At 38.2% G+C, this 24,239-nt stretch overlaps 1 protein-coding gene across 3 annotated transcripts in view; it reads right to left on the bottom strand.

Annotated features, from left to right (window-relative positions):
• LOC109422889 (uncharacterized) overlaps positions 1-18,568 on the bottom strand; it is a 93,112-nt gene extending 74,544 nt beyond the window's left edge. Inside the window, exons 1-2 of one of the 3 annotated variants that reach the window (XM_062853026.1) lie at positions 18,440-18,568; positions 17,793-18,124 (exon numbers count right to left, since the gene is read on the bottom strand). The gene's annotated coding sequence lies outside the window, so the exon portion shown is untranslated. The remainder of the gene's footprint in view (positions 1-17,792; positions 18,125-18,439) is intronic. The other 2 variants (XM_062853028.1, XM_062853027.1) reach the window with 2 other exon arrangements.
• Positions 18,569-24,239: the final 5,671 nt, after the last annotated feature.

Genomic DNA, 24,239 nt, shown 5'->3' with positions numbered 1-24,239 from the left:
TTTTATCCATATAGAGGAAAATAAGTCAAATTTACAATACTACACAAAAATTACTAAATGTGTTCTTCCGTCAATTTAAATAGGCTCTAATATATCTGATTAGAGATAACTTGAGATCAGAAGTGGAAAATTTTTGGATATCAACACTAAAATTTATTGACATTGATGTAAAAAATTACATTTTTTCGAGAAAAATCCAAAAAGTGTCAATACATGATAACTTTTTTCAACGTTTAAAAAGTACCTATGTTTTAATAGCTTGTGAAGCATTTACATATTGTTAGTGTACGTTCAAAATTTCATTCAATTCGGTTCACTGGTTTCCGAGATATGACAGCTCAAAAATGAGTTGTCTAAAAAATAGTGTTTTACCCGAACGGTTCTAACTTTGCGAAATATTAATCAATCGAGCCCAAATTTGTACCAATGATGCACATATAGTAGGTTGACAAACAGTCAAAATTTGAGATTTTTTGATGCGCTCCATGAAAAGTTATAGCATGTTGAACTTTTTGTGAGAGAAAAAAAAGTTGCCTATCCCAAACATTTTGGCCATCCCCTGTATGTATACATCAATAAACGTTTCGTCACATTCATTGTAGGCTAAAAAAAATCACTTTTGTCATTAAGTTCAGTTTGGGTCATGGAATGGGGCAAAATGTGAGCAGTGTTGGTAGAAACTCAAATTCTCAAATCTCATGGTTGAGTTGATTCACGCGCGGTTCTTGATTCGCCAAACTCACCGCCGAAAAAATCATGCATGAGTTGACTCGTGATTTTACTCATTCTTTAATTTCTTGGTAGTCTTATTATTTACAACGAAGTTTTTAGGATTGTATGACAGAAAAAGATGAAACCTTGCATACAAGAACAAAGATAGGGCCCATATAGCCGAGGCGGTAAACGCACGGGTGTTCAGCATGACCATGCTGAGGGTGACGGGTTCGATTCCCGGTCGGTCCAGGATCTTTTCGTAAAGGAAATTTCCTTGACTTCCTTGGGCATAGAGTGAAATGGTCATTGGCAGAATAAGCTCTCAGTTAATAACTGTGGAAGTGCTCATAGAACACTAAGCTGAGAAGCAGGATTTGTCCCAGTGAGGACGTTACGCCAAGAAAAAGAAAAGAAGAACAATAACAAAGATTGTCGTTTAAATTGATTTGGATTCGTTTTACAAGCAAATGAGATTTCGGCGCTTGACTCGTGAGAGCGAGATTTTGCATGAAAATCTCGAGCGTGAGAAAATGATTCAGAATCGCCCGCGAGTTTGCTCACGCAGGAGCGGTTCATGAGTGAGCTTTGAGTGTGAGTTTACCAACACTGAATGTGAGCAGCGATGGAGGTTTGATAATTCAATATAGCATTTTCAGCTCAAACCATGAATCGCGTGGACACGACCTTTTTTAATTCAAATGCAATAGGAAGCAATCAGTGAAGTACTAGATTGAAAGTAGTGAGCTGGATTTTTGTATGGTGAGATGATCAATTCTCCGTTTCTACAAAGAAATGCTGCAAACAGCGTGGGTTATATGATTTCTTGCCTAATTTGATGCTGTTTGAGCAAAACTTTGGGTAACTGTGTTGTTGTATTGTTTATTTCTTGCAAATTCAACAACACAGTTACCCAAAGTTTTGCTCAAACAGCATCAAATTAGGCAAGAAATCATATAACCCACGCTGTTTGCAGCAGTTCTTTGCAGAAACGGAGAATTGATCATCTCATTATACAAAAATCCAGCTCACTACTTTCAATCTAGTACTTCACTGATTGCTTCCTATTCTGAACACGTATGAGCTCCTTCCGGATTTTTTTTTTATGTTTTTGGTTTTGCAATATACTTCACCTAGCTTGAAGCTTTGAAAATGTGGAGCGGACCTGGTGCGATGGTTAGAACACTTGACTATCACGCCGAGGACCTGGATCGAATCCCACTCCCTACAAACTCGTGAGTTCTTCCTTCGGAAGGGAAGTAAAGCTTGGGTCCCGAGATGAACTAGCCTAGGGATAAAAATCTCGTTAAGGTGAATATATAACGAAGCCACCCCTCGAATTTTCAAGAGCACAAATCTGAAGAACCAAATGATGGATTGTGATGAAAAGTTGATCGATTGGTCACCACCAGCGGGTGACCAATCGATCAACTTTTCAGCGTGGTGAGACATTTGGTTCTTCAGATTTGTGCTCTTGAAAATTCGAGGGATGGTTTCGTTATATATTCACCTTAATACAGATAAAAAATAGCTTTGAAAAAGGCGAATAAAAAACCCATTTTTTATTCTTAAAAGCATTATAACTAGAAAAACCTTCGTTAGATTAAAATGATGCCTTCAAAAATGTTTGGTTGTATGGTATACATACATATATGTCGCCAAGTTTCATCTCCATCATTGCGCCTCGATTCCTTTCCATTTCTATAAAACAGTACCATAGAAAGAAACGATGGGAGCAAATGCGTGTTGCCCACAGTGTGGCATTTTTATTATTCACGTTTATTGTTCTCATCGACAATGAACATTTTACTCTTTGGGCAGTATCCAGACTTACCCATGTTGTAGATTTAAGAAGAAATACCTGAATGCTTGGAGGAACTCTTGTGTTTATGTTTTGGTGGACTTCCAGGAGAAACCATTGAAAGAATTCTTCGGGAATTTCAGGAGGTATCCGTAGAACTGTGGAATAAGTCCAATGATGGGAATCCTCAGAGAGCTCCAAGGAGAAACTTTCGCTACAGAGAAGAGTTTACAGAAGGCATCCCTAGAAATTCCTCGTGAGAAATTCCTGATAAATATCTTGGTGGAATTTGTTACGAAACTTAAGGAGAAACCCATTGAGGAATTCTGAAAGGAGAACACATTTTACTGATCTGCAGAGTGAGAGTATGTGGTGGGAAATTTTCTCTAGTGTTCATTGCATATTAAACCATAAAATTGATAAAGTGCAACTCTGAATACTATAACCCAACTCCCAAAAATTCTTTTAGGGGTTCTTGGAGAAGCAGAGATTCTCATTGCAATTATTCTACCTTGATTATAGACTGTTTCAGAAAATATAAATACACTGACGATTAACTGCCATTTCAATTTGAGCACAATATCCAAAAAAGTGTCTCCTAGCTCTTATAGTAAACATGCTAATGAAGCAAATAATACCAATTTTGTTAATGTTTCTGATAAAAGTTAAAAAATAGGGCTCTGTAAACTAGATGATTAAAATTTGAAGTTGCACAAAGTGGTCAAAAAATTTAGCATAGTAGAAAAGAAAAAAATCTCACAGATAAAATATTTAATTTCCAAACACAATAAAAAATACTGTATCGATAATAACAGATATTTCTCGATTGGTAAGAGTAACGAATGTGTTAATTACTGCTTACTGCACTTATTTCTATGGTATGACAAACTTTGCCCTCTGAAGGATTGAATGAGCTGAAAAATAAGTTTGTTTAGATTGAATGCGTTCAGGAAAGCTAAGAATCTGTGTGGGTAGTTCTTATGTTCCGTAGAAAATCTTAAAAAATAAGAAACTTGATCTCCAAAAATATATTGTGGAAATGCCTTTATCGATTTTTCACAAATTTTGATCAAGGCATTCCTTAGACAAGTTGTTGAGAAAGCGAATATGATAAACATTTAGATAATTTTTGGTATCTAGTGATAAATAATGTTGAACAAGATACCACATTGCCCGCATCATGGTGCTCGTGTTCGTCGTTATTCCGAATTCGGAAATGCTAGTATCCAAGAGATTGTTTTTCAGTGCGTCGGGTATTATCGCTTATGTATTTTTTCGGATTCTTCGATGGACGATCGGAGAATCAGCGAGTGGTGTGAACGAGTACACATTTTATATGGTTTGGACCGTTTGCATGCTGAGACCAAAGCCAAACATAGAAAACCAGCTGGTCAGGATTACCCGGTGAGTTCGTTCCTTATTACTTTTTATATTTGAACATGACATATATGGGGATTTCGGAGGGGTAGCCTAAGGAAGTTAAATGAACTGGTTTCCGGGCAAATGTTCGTGGGGTGGCCAGACTTTGTCACGAGATAACAATTATCATGTTGTTTTCCGAAGGTCTCCAGTGAATTTAGCTTATCCTGCTACAACAAACCATCAGGTAGATCATTCCGTTCCGGTATGACTCTGCAGCCATAGGTAATCCTTGCGCTGATGGTGGGTACACAATCATCATCATCATCATCATAATCATCTAGTGATAAATAATGTTGAAACCATTAAAAAACACCTTTGTGCAAATGCAAATTTGAAAAACAAATAAGTTATTTGTTAGAGAACTCGACTGTTCTTTAAAATATCAAGACAATTGAAAGGAAATATAAAAATATGGAGAACAATATGCTATACTCTGAAAGAAGTTGGTAAAAAACATTAGAACAGTTCATTTAATTTAACCCTCTAATACCCAAATTTTTTATGTTGATCTAAATATCATTTTTCGTCATCTAAAATCGATTTAAACAGGTTTTGGAAGATGATTCTTTTTGATTCTCGATTTCGTGAATTTCAGTTTTTCATTTTTCTAATTTTTATTTTTGAACATCCCCACTTTTTCATATATTTCCTGGAAGCCAATTTGGGGAACGTATTTTTTCAGATGAAAACATTTTGAGATTTTATGATTATTGTTGAAATATTATTATTTTAAATTTTTTTCACAGAAAATTTTATTTTCCGTGTAATTTTAAGGAAAATAATTTTAGAGTGTATTCGATTCCCTTAAATTATTAAACAAGGATAGAATGATTTAGGAAAAATTTAAAATATGTTAATTGTAGCGATTCAATACAAAATAAACAATGACTTTTAAAAGGTGACTAAAACATCAATTTTTCAATGATTTTTAAAAAATGTAAATACGCTTTAAAATACAGCAAAAACCATTTTGAGATAAACAGAACAGTCCTTAACATCAGCCAAAAATATTTTTTTTTTTTATCTTTATTATCGAGACTTTCAGCCCCAGGTCAGCCAAAAATATAAAAAAATTGATTTTCCACGAAACAAAAATTACAAAAATGCTCAAACTATTAAAGGCGGGATTGGGTATTAGAGGGTTAATAAACAAAGTGTATTTATAATTTCTGAAGCAGTCTATACATTTTCAGAATATCTTCCATTAGCAAACCCATCCTAACACCTATGGTCCGCACCAAATCTCCAGTCCAGTGAGTATTCGCACCCAAGTCCATACACAACCGTCAGGCACTAAGTACTGCACTGTCAACAGATCGTAGATCTTTGCCACCGTGTATACAAGCAAAGCCAACGACAGAAGCAAATAATAACACCAGTCGGGCGGCCCTGATTTGCTCGAGCGCAGCTCACATGCTGATTAAGCAATTATACCGTTGATCTGTTAGGTGGATGCACTGCAAGGTATTAACTGGGACTATATTTTGTAGTCGATACATTACACAATCTTCCTGCTTTTATGGAACTGTGGTGAATAATATTTGAAGGAATAGTGTGTTAGTACTTGCCAATTTACAACATTTCTTGGCATAATTCCTGAATTTTTATTTTGTTCGTCATTTTATCAACGACTTCTTCTACCGTGCATGGGACAGCTATGCACTTTAAGCAGCTTGGCAAGAGACAGTAACGTAAAACTGTTCAGAAATGCGTGGGCATATTTCTTGTTTACAGCGCGCGAGGAGTGACCGTGTACGGATTATTCACACGTGAGTTTGAATATAGGTACTGCTGGCTGACAGTAAGGTGTTATGAAATCATCGGTTGAAATATATTCGTCTTTGTTACCGGTAAGTTACTTTGGTTGCTTTCATTGAAAGTTGTTTTGAGTGCGCATGTTTCTTAAAACATATTACTTTTAAGCGTAGGTATTATGATTTTGTAACACTTATTTGAAGAAAAATTAATCTACAATATCACTGGCAAACAATTTCTGAGACTAATGTGGCGCTCGTGTTGGATTTATGATAGCTACTACCAACCACTCCAGCGTGCACAGTAGCGAAGACCGAAGAGCAACCGCTGTTCTGAATTGTTTACATTGCTCTTGATTGCTTTATTGATTAGTGTCGGCATGTTACATTCATTCACAGACGCAGCTAAATTTACGAGATAATGCACATTCTGAGCACGTTCCTTGAAAGTGACGTAACCTTGATCTCGAGTTACCCGGCCGAAATGTGCGAAAGTATTTTCATAACACTCCGAAACAATATTATTCGTTTCGGATCATCATCCCACGAGTTGGCAATAAATTGGCCATTGGTGCCGCATCCACATCCACAACGACAACACCCCAGCCGATTTTAATGTTCGTATCGTACGTGTATCGAGTAGGTATATGCCGCAGTCGGCGGCGGCCAAGAGACCTTCGCGCCAACCCGCCAACACACTTTGCTCACAGTAGAAGTCGTCTCCGAGCCAAGCCTGATGGCGACGCGCGATGTAAAATTCCCTTCTCGAGGTGGGTTTAGGATTGCCAAGCCTAGACGCCGTCCGCGTTCGTCCGACGCCGTGTCATTCCGCATCTCCCCCAGCATCTTGAGACCGCTTACGTTGCGGTGTGTGGCAATAATAGGAACTGCAAATAATAACCAACACACGACGACGATGACGACGACGCCACCGCTGCCAGTTAGCCACACTGCTAACCCATATTGGAACTGCGCCTATACGGGCATGAGATAAAACGCGGCCGGTTCTTGGCCAGCTCTAGCCAGGTCGACCCACACGGACTAGATCTCCTCTCGGTAATGTGTGCTCTACTGTCGGTCGAGCAATAGTGCCACACATAGCAGTTTCTCTCAAGTGGTGAACCCACTTGATGACCCACTCGCGATGTAAAGTACTAAATTGATTATTATTGTTCGCTATCGGTTGCAAATGAGGGGAAGTATGCAGGGACGAGATGAAATCGGAACCAAATGGAATGTTATTGGATGGTTGCTCAACCGAGAGGGCATTAGAAGATAAAATGTGGCCCTTAAACTGTTCCGATTTTCAGGATGGATAAACTCTCAAGAAAAAAAAAAAAAACGAATTGTGAAACGACTTTTTGACGTGAGAAAACCGTTAAAGTGTACTGCTTTAGAAAATCGATCTGAAAGTTTATCAGTTCGTTCTAAGGTATGTTTCGTTACGCAATAACATCGGTTTTGCTGGTTTACTTCTTCATGGAATTTTATAATACACTCGAAGTTGCGAAAGAGTGAAAAAAAGACACGGACACCGTCTTCAGCCAGAGCTCTGCAGAGGCTGTACAGACTGAATGAAACTTAACACTAGACAACGGACACACGGATCATGCAGTGGATACGAAGAAAAAACTGTTCTCACGAAAAGTTTCATCGCCCGGAGTGGGAATCGAACCCTCGCCCCACAGCATCGTGCGATTGGAAGCTTGGTGACCCTAACCGCACGGCTACGAGGCTCCACAGTAGTATCAATAAATGTAAATTCTATCAGCATTTCTCCGTAACTTCGATGGTGTGAAAAAAAGCAGTAGGGTGACTTAACCTTTCAGTACTCGCGCCAACACCCATACATTCTGAAATATCTAAGGATCCTGATTGTTTAGAGGAGGACTGCCTTTGGCAAAGTTGTTGTAAATTTCATGGGCTACTTGATGCTGACAAAGTTGATTCGCAATACGTCCACTAGGCGGCGCTAGTGAGCAATATCATGTTATATCTTATATCTCAGGATCCTGATGACTTAGAAAGATGGTGTCTTCGGCAAAGTTGTTTGGTAAGTCAACGGCTTACAGATTATTGGCCGTTTAATTGGAAATTCCACCACTAGGCGGCGCTAGTGAGCAAATAAACTTTATATTCTATGTATCTCGGGATCCTGATTACTTAGAAAGATGGTGTCTTTGACAAAGTTATTTGGTAGGTCAAGGACTTACGGATGATTCGCAGTTTAATTTGAAATTTCACCAGTTTAATTTGTTAAGTGCATTTGGTTGATGGGTCGTTGAAATCAATATTTCGCCAGTAAGTGGTGCTAATGAGTATGCAAATTTTATATCTCATATATCTCCGAGTCTGATTACCTGGGAAGTTGATATCTTTGGCAAGGATGATTGGTAGATCAAGGGCTTTCAGTTGATTGACCATTTGATTCGTGCTTCTGCCACCAGAAAACGCAAGTTGTAAATTTGCAAAAGCATGAACATGTTATTGTTCATCTAGAAAAAAATAAACGAGCTTTTAGTTTTTATACTTCCGAAAGTTTTCAAAATTTAAAAATTACACAACTAGTTGATTATAATTTGTTTAAATTTGCACTTGATTGATTAATTTTACATGAAGTTAAAGCGCTTAGTAAAATGTTCAATATCTGACCGTCGTATTTCAATATACTCTATCTTAAGGTTGTCAATGTCACGGGATAAGTACATCCATCCTTTATCCATCAAACAACAATGTCGAAGACATCATCTTTCTAAGTATTCAGGATCTTGAGATATATGCGGTATAAAATGGGAATGCTCACTAGTACCACCTGGATGTAAAATTGCACGTCATATTTGTCTTCATCAGTTAGTGTTTGATCTACTAAACAACTTTTCAGAAGACACCATCTTTCTAAGTAATCAGGGTCCTGAGACACATGAGTTATAAAATTTGAATACCCCTAGCGCCACCTAGATGTGAAGTTTCAAATCATACGGCTCTCCATCAGTTAGTGTTCGATCTACTGAACAACTTTGCTGAAGACATAATCTTTCTAAGTAATCAGGATCTCGAGATATATGAGTTATAAAATGTCAATGCCCACTAGCGCCACCTAGATGTGGAGTTTCAAACCAAACGGCTCTCCATCAGTTAGTGTTTAACCAACCAAACAACTTTGCCGAAGACACCATCTTTCTAAGTACTCAGGATCCTGAGTTATATGGGATATAACAATTAGGCGCTGTCCATAAACTACGTAGACTCAATTTTGGCAATATGAGACCCCCCCTCTCCCCCCTCGTAGACTTTCGTCCATACAAAATTTTCGAAATTTGTATGGACCGGAGACTTTGGCCAGACCCCCCCGTCCCCCCCTCTGAGTCTACGTAGTTTATGGACAGGCCCTTACATGCTCACTAGCAGTTCGTTCTGATTTGATCCGTTAAATTTATCGCAATCGGCAGTATAATAACAGTAGATGGCGTAGATGTTGCATTTTATTTTCTGTATATATAATGCGGTGCCGCCTGCGCACGATCAATTGGACCTTATGCGCATCACGCTAGTCCACGGAAAAAAAATGGACAGCGCAAGGTGTGGTGTGTAATGTATTCTTTTTGCTGGTTAATAATACAGGGTATTAAATCCAGTCGGGGAAGGGATCGTTATATTTTCTTCTCGTTTCAGAGAGCGAGCAATGGCGCTTAAACCTAGGCTTTCGAGCCAGGACATAAGGGGTTAATACCATAAATACCTTTGTCCCATCCCAGGAAGGAGAGGAGCCCCAACGGAGTGACATTAACTTTCTTAGCAACATCACTCCCAACGTTTTTGCTTCACATTTATTACACATACGATACGAAGCGGCTGACGAGATGTCGCCGTTTCATAGTTCTGTTCAATTGTATTCAATAACGCTGCACAGTAGGCCTGGCCGCTTCAATACTTGTAATACATCTCCGATGCCTTGCAAGTATTGATAATGACAAGAAAAATGGTAGAAGTAGTCGATTCTATCATTTTCCAGGATTCTTTCAATGAATGGCTATGTATGTGTAGACTAGACTAGACTAGACTAGGCCCTTACATGCTCACTAGCGCCGCCTATCGGTTGAAATCTGAATTTCTCAGATCACCTCGCGAAAGCCCTTGATATCCCAAGTAACTTTGCCGAAGACACCATATTTCTAGATCATTTAGATTTTGAAATACACTAATTCACATTCAACTGTCTATCTTACTTAAATATAGTACGTTCTTCATATTGCGATTTTCAATTTTCCGCATTATAAGGAGTTATACTGTTTTCAAAAAAAGTCTTATAATATTCCAAATAAGATTCCTGTAGAATACATTTGGGGTTGACATCGATAGAAAAGATGGTTTCAAAGTAATAGTCGATAATTCTCATGTGTTGTACAAAGTACAACAGCGCGATTAACGGAAGGTTAAAAACGGTTCTCGCGAAAAGGTCGGTGATGAGAGGTTATTCGCAAAAAAGCGTGCTTAGATGAGGGGGATTTAAGATGTAGAGCCTTTTCAGGTTTCCTTGGGTTGCAAAATGGTAAGTCGATAGACTGGAAGAAGACACATTCCACGCGTTACGTTTTGCACGAGAATCCAACATTTGCTTCCAAAAATTTCTATATTGTTGAATACATTCTAATCAGCATATCAAACGATTAGCTTTGAATAGAAGATTCATTTTATGCCTTGGGGGGAATTGGGAATTGGACTTTTGTACTTCGACAGCAATAAAGAAATACAGCGTAACGGGACACCAAAAATTACGAATTTTAACCGAACGCCACTTTTGTGCTACTTTCTAGACGCAGTTTTCAAAATTTCAGGTAAATACTATTCGGAGAATATAAGGCCGTTACAAAAATTTATTTCACTTTTTGTCCCACCACTCTTTGACTGGTCGAGGGGGGATTAAAATAATAAAGCATTTAATTTGAAAAGTATTAAAAACTCATCGGATTTGTTAAAGAATTTTGGGCAAGACCCAAAATTTTGATAAATATTTTTTTATCTTCCCCCTCAAAATGCAAAATCCAGCCAAAAATTTTTGAAGGGGGGGGGGGGGAGACAAAAAGTCAAAATTTGTATCAGTCTAAGTAATTATCTTCATTTTGATGCAAAAAAAATCAAAACCGACAGCAAGAGCCCGGAAATATCGTTCAATAAAGTTCAAAATCACGGTGTAGAAGTGCGTGGAATGTGTCAGAAGCGTCCATAATAGCTCTTGTCATCACAATACCTCGTGCTTCCATGGATCAGTCGATAACATTGAGTCCAGAGTTTGGAATTTTATCGCGAACCACTGAACGGTCTATACTCAGCTTGTGCTACACTCGCGAATGTAGCAGTTCGTGAAGCAACATGCTCGGGAACGCTTCCCGAAATACTACTCATTCTCTTTCCCGGTTCTATACGAGAGGATACTCGGCCACGTTAATGAAAGCGAAGCATTCGGCAACAATGTTTTTTGCCAGAATAGTGTTCTAACTCTTGATTTTTATGGCAACGCAACCTGCCACATCATTGATACAATTAAATTAATTGGTATGTTACGTTTTGAGAGCTAAAATAAATATATAAATATTGATAAAAATAAATAAATGATAAAAATAACGTATGTTCACAGTTGTTCCAAGCCAACGATGAGAGAGCTTCAGCAAGTGTTATACTTAGTGATGATCGCTCCTCGTCGCAGCTTTTGTATATCGGAGCATCTTCTTTGTATTCCTTCGTGAACCATGCAACTCGACGAGAGAACAAATTCGCGCGAAACAGAACCAACAGAAGGGAAGAAAAACTGCCGAGTGGTTATCACTTCGGCGTCCAAGCACTGACATTGACCGACAGCTAAGAGATGTGTGCTTAGTTGTTAGAACATCATGGCTGGCCAATGTTGTCCTGACTTGAGCTAGATTGAGGAGGTACGTACAAGAAAATAAATTCCCGATAAAATGGGGCATATGGTAATCTTTCATCTAATATGTACTCACATTTGCTTCCGGGCTATTTCAACATATAATTACTCAAATTTGGCACGATGAACAAGAAATTTTATCGAGACTTTGTGTATTGAGTCTTTACTTTAATTGACAACATTTTATAAAATATAAATCAAAGTGTCGTTGAACATAAGATGGATCAATTTTAGGATGAGAGCAGTATAATAATCTATAAGCTTTCAACTGATTTCTACAGAACTTGGCGTCATACATAACATGATGTCATCGACTAAAAGTTTTGTGTCACCCACCAATATGGTGTAAAAAGGCCTGCCATTTATTATGTAAAGCCATTGTGTATTCTCAGAGATTGCTGTTAAGAGCTTTTTTTTTAGTGCATTTCTTTTGTAGTTCTCCTAGGGAGTTCACTAGGGGTTCCTCCAGAGATTTTTCCGAAAGTTTTCTTGATGACTTTTACTTGAATTCTCACTGATGCTTCTTTAGGCAAGCATTTAGGTTTTTTTTTTTTCTAGGAATTCCCCAAGGATAGTTTTTTTTTTCAGAAATTTCTACAAGAACTCATTTAGGAGGTCCTTCAAAGATTTCTTCAGGCGGTTCTCCAAGAGTTCCTTCAAGAAGGCTTCGGATCAGGGGCGTTTAATTTCGTTTCAATGATACACTTTCATGCAACATTTGAATGAGTCACTGTATCTGTTTGACACACTATACGAGTCTTTCTTTTCAATTCGGAAAACGTTCTCATTCATCGTAGCACTCGGTAGTCTCTCTTCGGGTTGGCGTTGCGTGCTTCACTCAGCAGAACAGTAGTGCCTCACTCTTGCGCGTTAGTCTCTCAATGGTTACGGGCGCCGGTTAATTGGATTTAAGCGGTCGAACTTGTGTTCCTTTTTCATAAAGCATAATGATCGTTCTGTTGGTGTGCACCACTATTTGAAAAATTGTTTAAAATAGTGTTTTTAGCACATTGAAATTTTTCAATGACCCACAATTGAAACGAAAATTCAAAGTGTTTCACTGCAATTTTCAAACACACTTGTTTCAGTAGCAATAATGAACGAGCGTGTTGCAGTGTGAGTTATGAAGCATCGCAGCAGTCTCGTCGCATGGGAAACGATTTGCTACAGCTTTCGTGCGTCATGTTTTCCTTTCGAAATTGCACGTCCCTGCTTCCGATGATTCTTTCAGAAAAATGCTACAAAAATTCCTTCATGGATTAATTTAGATAATTTTTCAAGGATTTCTTCAGGAATGTTTTAAAATTTCCTTCAGTAATTTCTCCACGTATTCTTCCGATAATCCTTCAAGGAATCCTACGGCAATTCTTCCACGATTTCGAACGATTTACAAGACTTCAGGGAAATCTCCAGAATTTCTTCGAAGAGTTCCTTCAATGATTCCTTCAGGAATGCCTATAAGGATTTGTTGAAAAAAGTTGAAAAAGTTCTTTAAGAACTCGTTAAACGATTTTTCCAAAGAATTCAACTAAAATTTTCCTCCTGCAGAGATTTCTCCAAGAAATTTTCAAAAAAAAAAAAAAAAATAGACGGGTATGAGAACTGTTTCGGCTTTTGCAGTTGATGACAATAGCAAAAACCAATTTTCCTCAATTTCCGATAGTTTCAATTTATTTCAAACCTTGTTCAAGTGAATCGAAACCAAAGTTGGGTGAATCCGCAACTATTCTTTCTTGAATATCTTCAGAATCAGGGATATCTCCAAGCGATTAATTCAGCTACAGGCTGGTTCACCTCTTAGTATATTCAAGGATTCTTTAAATACATCACCATAGGACCTTTGAATATATTCAAGTATTCAATCAAATATTTATCAACAAAAAAAAATCAAAAACACCTCCAAAAATTTCTCCATGGATGCCCTCGGAAATTTCACCATTCCTTTCAGAATTTATTTCTCTGAGTTTGCAAAAAATACTCCAAAGATTCATTCCAATATTCCTGCATTTTTTAGGGGTTTCTTCTAAGCAACCTTATGGGAAACGCTGCATAAGGGAGAATTCTTCACCAGGAAATTCTTCAAAAATTCATTCGAGAATTTGCCTAAGGATTCATACAAAAAAATCTCCAAGGATTTCTTCTGGAGTTCCTTAAATGATTCTGCAGGTTTCTCCGAATGAAATCTTAAAATAATAATCGAACTCCCCTCAGGGAATTTCAGAAACTTGTCCAAGGATTCCTTCTGAGATTTCATCATTTATATTTCACTTTATATTGATTACTCTAAAAATCCCTCCAGCAATCGCTTTGAAATCTTTTTCGAGTATTATTTCAAGAGCTTTTCAAAGGATTTCCTCAGAAATGTCTCCACGGAATCTTCCAGAAATTATCGCAATGACAATTTTTTGGAACCCTTTAAGAAATTCTTTCAAAGATTTCTTCAGGCATTACTACATGTTTTCCTACATGGATTCCTTTAGAAATACCCTCATAGATTTTTTTTTTTAATTTCACCAAATATTATCTAAGTAATTTCTCAAGTATTTCTTCGAAACATCCTCCACTGTTTCTGCCGGGATTCCTCCAAGGATTCCCAAAGATTCCTTTAGAAATTTCTGCAAGGATTGCTAAGGAATTTCTTCAAAGATTCCTTCAGGAAATCTTTAACAAATTCCATCAAGAATAACATCAGTTTTTTTCAGTTTTTCTTTCAGGTATTTCTTATATCATTCGGTTAAGGTTATAATACTTTTACGATTTTTTCCAAAGGCTCCTTCATGAGTTCCTCCAACGTTTCGTTCAGAAATTGCTTCAACAATTTACTAAGAAATTTCCTAAAAATTCTTACAGAAATTCCTCCAAGAACTTCATCAATAATTCAATATAAAATCGTTCAGAAGTTACTTCAAGGATTTCTTTGAATGAACATTTCTACAAAGATTTATTCCCGAAGTCTTCCTAGAGTTACTCCCGTCAACTTTTCCAAAGGTTTTAAGGGTTTCTCCAAAAATTCATCCGGTGGTATGCGGTCAAGTTTCCCTGGAGGAATTCTTAGAGGAATTAATGGAGAAATTCAGGAAGAGATTCCTAACAAAATCCCAGAAAGACTTTCTCGAGGAATCTTTGAACAAATCCAGGAGTAATCTCTTAAGAAAATCCGGAACGGATCCCAAAAGAAACTTCAGGGGAAATCGATGGAAAAATCCCGGAAAAAAACTGGAAGGAATCTATACCAGTTATGAAAAAAAAAAACAATACAGGAATCTTTGAAGGTATTCTTGGCGAAAACCAAACGGACAACCAAAACCAAAAAATTCTGAAGAAATATTGCTATAAATCCCTAATAGAATCCCGATAGAAATCAGCAAATGAATCCCTGCACAAATCGAGGAGGCATTCTGAATCTCGGAAGAAATACCAGAAATAATTCCGAAAATAGTACCGAGAGAAATCTTAAAGAGAATCCCGCGAGAAACCAAAAATTCGGAAATAATCCTGGCAGAAATCTTAAAAGAAACTCCGGGAAGAATCCTTGAAAGAAACTCGGAATTGATCTTGGATGAATCTCTAAAGGAAACCTGGGAAAAATAAATGGAGAATTCCAGATGGAATCCCGGAAGAATCCCTGAAGGAACCTAAAAAATACCTCTGATGGAATTCCGGGAGACAATCCACGCGAAATCTCGGAAATAATCCGTGGAAGAGTCCGGAAGGAGTTGCGGAAGGATTCATTGAAAAACCATTTGGAGGAATTCTCAATGGACAGAGTCTATGGCAGAATCGCAAAGGTATCCTTGAAAGAGTCCCGAAAAGAAATCTCTAAAGGAAAATGGATTCCTCCAAGTATTTTTCCGAAGATTCCTCCAAGAATTGCTTCAGAAATTGCATCAAAGATTTCTTCGAATACTGCTCCAATGATTTATTCTCCTCAGGGTAGAATTTCTGCAGAGATTGTTAGGGGTTCCTTCGAAAATTCTTTGAAGAATTTATCTTTTTTTATGGAAGTCGAAAAAATATCCCTAAAGGAACCCGACAGAAATCAGTGAATCAGCCGGGGCCCGTCGCGTAGAGGTTACACGTTTGCTTCATTAGCAGATGGTCATGGGTTCGATCCCAGCCCCGGTACTTTCGTCAGTTGCTCTTTCCCCCTGAGAACAGTTGACACTGACCCTCTTCTGAGCCCATGGCTCAAATGAACCCGGATACTTGGACATCGGCGAACGGCAACTCATAATGGACCCCCAATCGGACTGGAAACAGGAACAACCAACAGCCACACATCAACATCCTTGTGCTCATCATTCTACCATGACAGGGTAGAAAGTGAAAGCAGCGCAACGGCAACCTGTTCAATATAGTACAATTAAAATGGAATACATTTAGGCGCTGTACAAAGTGTATGTACAACTTCCAATTGGAATCGCTCACGCAGTGCCCTAGTGGACAATAGAACTGTAAATTAGGTTAAGTGATTGAAGGAATCAATGAAGGAATTCGGGCAGGAGTTTCCAACGGAATTGATAAAGAAAGCAAATTGGAGCACTACAAACGCATATTATTAATATAACACATTGTAGTGGAACACTACAAATACTTAATAAAATAGGACAGCACATATGGACATATACAACACAGAACATATATTTTGCCCTGTTACCCTAGTGTATAACAATTTTTGAACCAAGGATGACGAGGCTTTTTAATTATTGTTGGTCCATCAGTCAATCCTCTATTATGTATTATTTTTTTCTGGCTGATAACCTTTTTGTTCACAGCGTTAGTTGCTCGTAGCTTGAGATTTGTCAAGGAAATTCCAATCCAAAGAGGCAGCTGAATCTCGTTTTAATATCAGATGTCTACACTTTAACTTCCCTGTTAGGGAAGGGCCTGCACATGTCTTCTAGTTAATCATGGCCCGAAAGAACCTGAATGTATTCCATCCAAATTAGATCTCATGATGCTCTATTACAAATGTGAGTTTAATTTGGGACAATGTTTACAAGTTAAAATGGGACATGTAACACAAAAATTAAACTTGTAACAAATTCCAGAAAGAATTCCTGCAGGAATGCTTGACAGAATCTCGAAAGGAATCCAAGTGGAAATCGCTGCCAAAACTTTGGAAAAAAATCCAAAAGAAATTCATATAAGAATTTTGGAAGATATCAATCCCGGGAAGACAGGAATTCCAGGAGGAATATCTGAATACATGCGTGGAGGAATCTTTGATGGACTTCCTTGAGGATCCTATAGCGGGACAAATCCCTAATGGAATTCCGTGAGAAATCAGCACTACAAACAATCCAGCGAAAATCTCTAAATGAATCCCGGAAGGAATGTCTGAAAGAATTCCGGAAAAATTTGTGGACGAAATCCCTAAACGAATCCAGTGAGAAATGTGCGACACAGTGCGCAAAAAAGTGCTTACCTTGACAGTTGCAAATTTATGATCTGAAATGTGATGTTTAAATCGAAATTGCAAGAAAACGATAAGAAGTAGAAGTTTCATGTCGAAGAACGAATTGTAGAGTGGAACAGAGGCCACAACTTTGCCTAAGAAAGAATTTTAATTTATTACGCATGTTTTAAAGATAATTGACAAAAACAAATTGAAACTCACTACTTTTGAGCTATTTGCTCTAGAAAACTTAATTATTTAACAAAACTAATCGATTCAAAGATGCTATTTGACAAAAAATTCAATAATCTTTCGAATAAGGGTAAAAAAACTGCGTTAAGTTTGACCATTTTCAAGTTATAGCCAGTTAAGGCAATAAGAGTCAAAAACATGGGAAGTTCAATAACTACGTAACGGTTGAGATTTGACCATATGTTATATACATAGGAGTCGCGCATCCTAACATAACAACGATTGATATAAATACGATATGCATAATAAACGTTTAGTTTTATTTGTCATTCTTTTCAAACGTCATCTGTTAAGACTTTACCTATCCTACTTATGCCAAACGTCCACATGCTCAATGTCTATGCCTAATGCGTTATACTCTCATGGATTTGCTTGAATGTTAAAAAAATCATCCATTTAGGCGTTGTCTCCTGTACTATTTTAAATATGCATTTACTTTTGCCCATACAGTTCAATACACCGCCATGTTATTACAAGACGATTATTTCAATTTTCACCACCCTAGGAAGACAAAAATATGCCCACACTCACCTTTTAGCAGTTTTCCCAGAAAGTGTTGTTCGATGTCCGCTTGACTGTTGTTATTGTTGCTCGCGTTGAACGTGACCGTGCCTCTCTGGTTCTTCGTGTCCGAGAAATAAGCTGCGACGATATTTTTAGCTTTCTGTGTATAATTTTTTCAGCACTTCATAACTTTTTTTTTGTCTTCACTTTTCGCACACAACCAGATCACAGATCATTTGCAAACCGATATACAGCGCGAAGCAAAGAGGATCTCGCTATCGGCAAACACCAACTACAGGATGAGACCGGGTTGTAACTGTGGGTGACAACAAGCGGGTCCAGCTATATGGAATTGGGAGCTAAGTAACGAAAAAAAAAAAATACACAAGTGTCAGCGCCTTTGCGAATCTCCGCGAAACCACAAAACCGGATCGAATGTTTCGATTCGATGGAGAGATTGTTTCACTTCGGTGACAGTTTTCGCTGCTTGTAGGATTGCCGATCGAATCGAAAATCGCGTTCCGGTGAATGAAAAGTCGCAAAAAAAAATCACTTGAACGATGAAAATGGTTATCACGGTTTTTTCATCAACTGTGTATCAATCGTGATTGATTATTTTTTTGTGTGAAAGGTGAAGGGAGAGTTAAGGTAAGCACGCGTGATCTAAGAGCTACCACAAATGGGGTGCACGAAGGGAAGAAAGTAACTGATCGGGACCGCGATCGACCGTTGCCGCGAATGATTGAAATAAAACTGAAAGCAAGAATGAACATCGGTACCGAAAAATGCCCAAGCTTCGTCGGTGGACGCACGCAGTAACACCTACATAGGCAACGACGATGAGGCCCTGCAGCCGGTACCGCGATGTGTCGCGGTTGGCTGTCGCGGGGTTCAACACAACAAGACTTAAGTACCTACACGCGCATCGCGAGTCGTCGCTACTACTAACGGGCGCTGATCGCCAACGCTTAGTCGCGGTTGATCATGCGCGAGTGTGTTATGGTTGGGATGCTCATAAAGCTAGATCATTTTTACTTTGGTTGAAACATGAAATATAGTTCGAGACATATAAAACTATTGTCAATCGATTTTTAAGTACTATTTTAAGCTTCTCCTCCTGAAGCTTTAGGAAGCGCGCATAAACGACTTAGCATTTTTTTAACCAAGTTTTAACTCCCCCTAGCCTTTATGGACGCTCCCTTAGCGAAAAAAAAAACAAACCTTACAAATGGTCTCGTTTGCAACGAACTGATCATCACCAGACCCGCAGCAATACAACCACGCAGCCCGGCACACATGTGTGAACAAACTAATTAGAATTAAGAACGCGAGTAGGTATTGATCACGATCGCAAGTTGCAAGCTGCGATATTTGTGTGTTCATTTCTCGCTTCATTCAGAGTCAAAGCTCTGCTGATCACAGCGATCGCATTCAGTGATACAGTGCCGAGATAATTGATGTGCGTGTACACACTTAAAATATGTCACTGAGACTTGCGCAATAAATCACTGATAAATATCAGTAGATGAGAAATGAAATAAAATGAACTTAAATAATAACTGAAAAGCTTTGTAAGGTTTTTACTTTCATGAACTGTTTTTTCAACCACTGAAAGCCTAGTACATACAATAATCCCAATGAAACCTTGATAAAGGATTGTTTATTATTTATTTAGTTTATTAAAGAGGCTCTAAACTTTACCGTTTATTTACCTCTGTCTTGGATAAGGATCAGAACAAAAAATCGATGGAAAGCAGGTCGAATGAACAAAACAAAAATGTAGCAGACCATGTTGCCAGCAAGCGTGTCTTGGTAATAAAAACATCTTTGTTGAGGATCCATAATGACCCATAATGATAAGATTATTTTTTGCATTTCAGTCACAAACATTTTTTTAGCTAATTCATGCTATTTTTGTTCAAATACTGTTCTTTCAAATTATGTAAACGTTGATTGATTTGTCTTTATTAAAGAGACTTTCAGCCCTTGGCTGGTTCGTCTCTATAGATATGTAAACGTGATAAATTTTGGCATTTTGATTTTTTTTTTTGAGAATTTTTCCTTTTTCAATTCATATGCTGTTCTTAACAATTTTGTTGCTGAAGTATTAATTGGGCATTTTTTTTATTATCGTACAAATTAGGCTGTTCAGATCGTTATTAAAGAGCACACTTTCTTGTAGCAGGCCGTAGCACACAGCTCAAAAACTAAAAAGATTTATTTATATCATTAATATTATGTGGTTTAGGCAAGGATTTAGATAACTATTAACTTACAATAGTGGTGATTACTCGTGGTTCTTTCGACCTGACAAATCTCCGTTTGCCTTCGGTAAAGTTAGAGCCTGTGCGTAATAAATTCTATATTTTAGGGTATACAAATGATGTATAATTACTTACGAGTTCAAATGAATATCTTTTCACCCAATTAGATAAACTCTCCCTATTAATATCAGCAAATTCAACTTTTACTTTTAGCTATCCAATTTCACAACCTTTCTATCTTCTACGTTTTCTGTTTTGTTCTCTTCTTAATTCAACCCAAAGTCAATCTATTTGTCATCATGACATTTCTTCTTAAGGTCGACCTGTCAGCATGCCCACCGGTGATTTGCCCAGTGGTGATGGTAACATAGGCCGAAGGGTCTCAGATTTTCATGAATATATGAACAAAAAACCCTAATTAATCCACCTAGTGGTGATGGTGCCTTTCTCGTGCTTTTAAGTATCCTTTCAACAAAACTCAAGCGACATGTTGATGACATTGACATAAATACAAAATAAAAACTGCTTGCTAAATCAACTCAATATGGATACATTTTATATTAGCATTACATCCAATATTCAGAAAATATAAGACAACGATCCAAAATTCAAACCAAACAAGTGTCATGAAGCCGCAAAATTTTGAAACGTCATTTTAGATTTTTCGGTCATTATTTTTTGACTCCGGGTATCTACCCCAACTAAACTAAACGCCATCTTGAACATAGAGACACCACCTTGGATGTTCTGGTATTCATTTTTGGACTCCGTACCTAAAATTACATGAAATAATCGCCGTATTGAATTTTGGCATGTCGTCTATGATTTTCTGGTGACCAGTTTTGGACGAAGACCGGCATTCTTCCCCATTCCAATTATAGTCATATTACAGACCTTGTGAAACAGTGCACAGCTTGGGTTTTCTGATCACAGATTTTGAATTCTGGACATGTTTCCATACAACACATGCCCATAATGCAAGAATTCAAAATTCTCAAAAAAAGGCGCTAACTTGAATACGGGGCATTATCTTGAACTTTGGACCGCTATCTTGGATACTCTGGTGGACTCCGAACATATTTCCCATACCAAATACACTTATTTTACATAGTTTTAGAGCTCAAAATTCATTTAAACAGCCGCCATCTTCTGTTCAAGGATGACACGATCAAATTCTTATTTTTCCATTCAACGTTGACCCATCCTGCTATAAATTTACACCTTAGGAATCTGAAATGGTGCGATGTGATGAAACCTATTCGTCACTGTTGTTCATGCCGAATGTTTATCAGGCCATTAAACAAAGCCACGATTTGATTTTTCACATGAACGTTGGTTCTGCTACACAACAGCTAGTCTTATGTGATCTAAAGCTATTTTCTTGTTAACCGTTTATTGGATAATCAAAAAATCTGCGATCTGATGTGTCGTAGGCAGGGATGCCAGATGATTTTTTTTAAAAATCTGTATCGCAATTTTCAAAAATCTGTATCCCATACAAAATTTGGGTGAAAAATCTGTATCCCATACAGAAAAAAAATAACAAATCTAGCTCAAAAATCTGTATTTCATATTAAATGAAATCTGTACGGATGCTCAAAAATCTGTATAATACAGATTAATCTGTATATATGGCATCCCTGGTCGTATGTATGGGTTTGGTTCATTTTTATATATGGCAATTTTCGGTGGGATACCCGGATCTGATTCCATGACACTAACGGTTGTCCCAAATCTGGTCTGAGATAATTTTATTGCCAATTGGGTTTTTAAATTAAGAAAAATTTAATGATTTTTTATTTTTAAACGAAAGAGCACCTTTTTCTGAGCCGCTATGATTTTTTTCAGATTTTTAGAACTTTATTTTGGTATCTAAAATCAATTTCAAAGAGATTTTTTGAAATCACCTTTTGACAGCTGGGCAACTGCTTGACAGCTCCACTCAGTACAAAATGCGACGAGGGGTGATTCGACAAATCGGTCCCATACAAATTTCAAATTGATTTTTAAATAGGTTTCCAGGCACCAAAATTGATGAAAATTTGGATTTCGGCTCAGTTTGGTATGCAGATTCAGAATATGGAATAATCTCAACACCACTAAAGAAGCCAATTCTTCACCTTTACCCAACCACCGCGATTTGATATATCGCATGTATGGGTTTGATTCACCTTTACTTTTAACTATAGATAGTAGAGTAAACATAGATCCGCGGACACCGCTGACTAAAATGTTTCAAGCGTGTAAGTAGTAATTTTCAAGAGTGTGACGGTTGAATATGACGTCATGCGCTCCATTGATGTTGTCCAAATCGTGACGTCATGCTCGTTTGGATACAGATTTTGACATTCATCAACACGGATCTATGTTTACTCTACTATCTATACTTTTAACCACTTTCGAAGCCACAGCCGAACTCGCAACACTACCGGGAATCTAATGTGGTCTGACCCTTTTTTTTCATGTACCGCATCCATGGGTTTGATTAAATTGTACATTTTACTACCCGGATCTGATTCCAAGTAACTACCGGCTGAACCAAATAAGGTCTGACACTATTGTCTTGTTAACTGTTCATCGGTTAAGCAATAACGCTGCAAATTGAAGGTCTCACATGCAGGGTTTGACCATTTCGACGGGGCTCTCGGAACCAATTCCGGAACACTACCAGTTGTCTCTAGTGTGATCTAAGGCTATTTTCTTGCTAAGTGTTCATCAGGTTATCGCAAAAGCCACGATTTGATGTGTCACATACCTGGATTTGATTTACTTTTACATTTGGCCTCTTCCGGCCACTCAAAACCGATTCCGAAACACTTGCTGTCCGTTCATTAGGTAATCGAAAAAGCCGCTATTTAATGTGACGCATGTATGGGTATGTTGGGCTCCTTCAGATTTGACCACTTCTGCGGGAGCCCCGGAACCGGTTCCGGAACACTACTGGTTCAAATATGGTCTGAGATGATTTTCCTGCTCATTGTCCATCAGGTCATCGAAAATGCCGTGGTTTGATGTGTCGCATGCATAAGTTTGGTTCAATTGTATGTTTGGCCACTTCCAGCGGGACGCCTAGATCCGGTTCCGGAACACTACCGGTTCAGATATTGTCTGAGACTGTTTTCCTGCTTATCGCTCATCAGATTATCTAAACTGCCGTGGTTTGATGTGTCGCAAGCATGGGTTTGGTTCAATTGTATTTTTGGCCACTTCCAGCGGTGTGCCTAGAACCGGTTCCGGAACACTACCGGTTCAGATATGGTCTGAGACTATTTTCCTGCTTACCGCTCATCAGGTTATCGAAAATGCCGTGGTTTGATGTGTCGCATGCATGGGTTTGGTTCACTTGTATATTTGGCCACTTCCGGCGGGACACCCGGAACCGGTTCCGGTACATTACCGGTTCAGATATGATCTGGGACTATTTTCCTGCTTACTGCTCATCAGGTTATCGAAAATCCCGTGGTTTGATGTGTCGCATACATGGGTTTGGTTCAATTGTATATTTGGCCACTTCCAGCGGTGTGCCTAGAACCGGTTCCGGAACACTACCGGTTCAGATATGGTCTGAGACTATTTTCCTGCTTACCGCTCATCAGGTTATTGAAAATGCCGTGGTTTGATGTGTCGCATGCACAGGTTTGATGCATTTTCATATCTGGTCCCTTCCGGGGGTACCGTTCCGGAACACCTAAATGGCCATATCTCCGGAACGGCTGGACCGATCCAAACCATTTTCAATAGGAAACAATGGGACCAGATTCCGCGTCGAATGAACCGTCGGTCATTGAAATCGGTTGAGGTTTACTGCCAAAAAGTGATGTGAGTTTTTTTGTACACACTCACACATACGCACACACACACGCACACACATACACACACACACATACACACACACAGACATCACCTCAATTCGTCGAGCTGAGTTGATATATATTGTTGGTATATATGACTCGACCCTCTGGGGCTTCTATCAAAAAGTCATTTTTGGAGTGAACATATAGCCTTTCCGGTACACTTAGTGTACGAGAAAGGCAAAAAAATTAGAAAAATTCAGAGTCGCCTATTTTCCCGGAAAACTCAGGTGGAAATTCTTTGTTTTTTGCCTTTCTCGTACACCAAGGTGTACCGAAAGGCTATATGTTCACTCCAGAAACCAAAATTTGATAGAGCCCCCGGAGGGGTCAAGTGTTATATACCAATCGACTCAGCT

This window comes from Aedes albopictus, chromosome 2, assembly GCF_035046485.1.
Source record: "Aedes albopictus strain Foshan chromosome 2, AalbF5, whole genome shotgun sequence".
NCBI classification, from domain to species: Eukaryota; Metazoa; Arthropoda; class Insecta; order Diptera; family Culicidae; genus Aedes; species Aedes albopictus.
The sequence above is the reverse complement of the archived record's forward strand: the minus strand, read 5'-3'. Positions and strand labels throughout refer to the sequence as shown.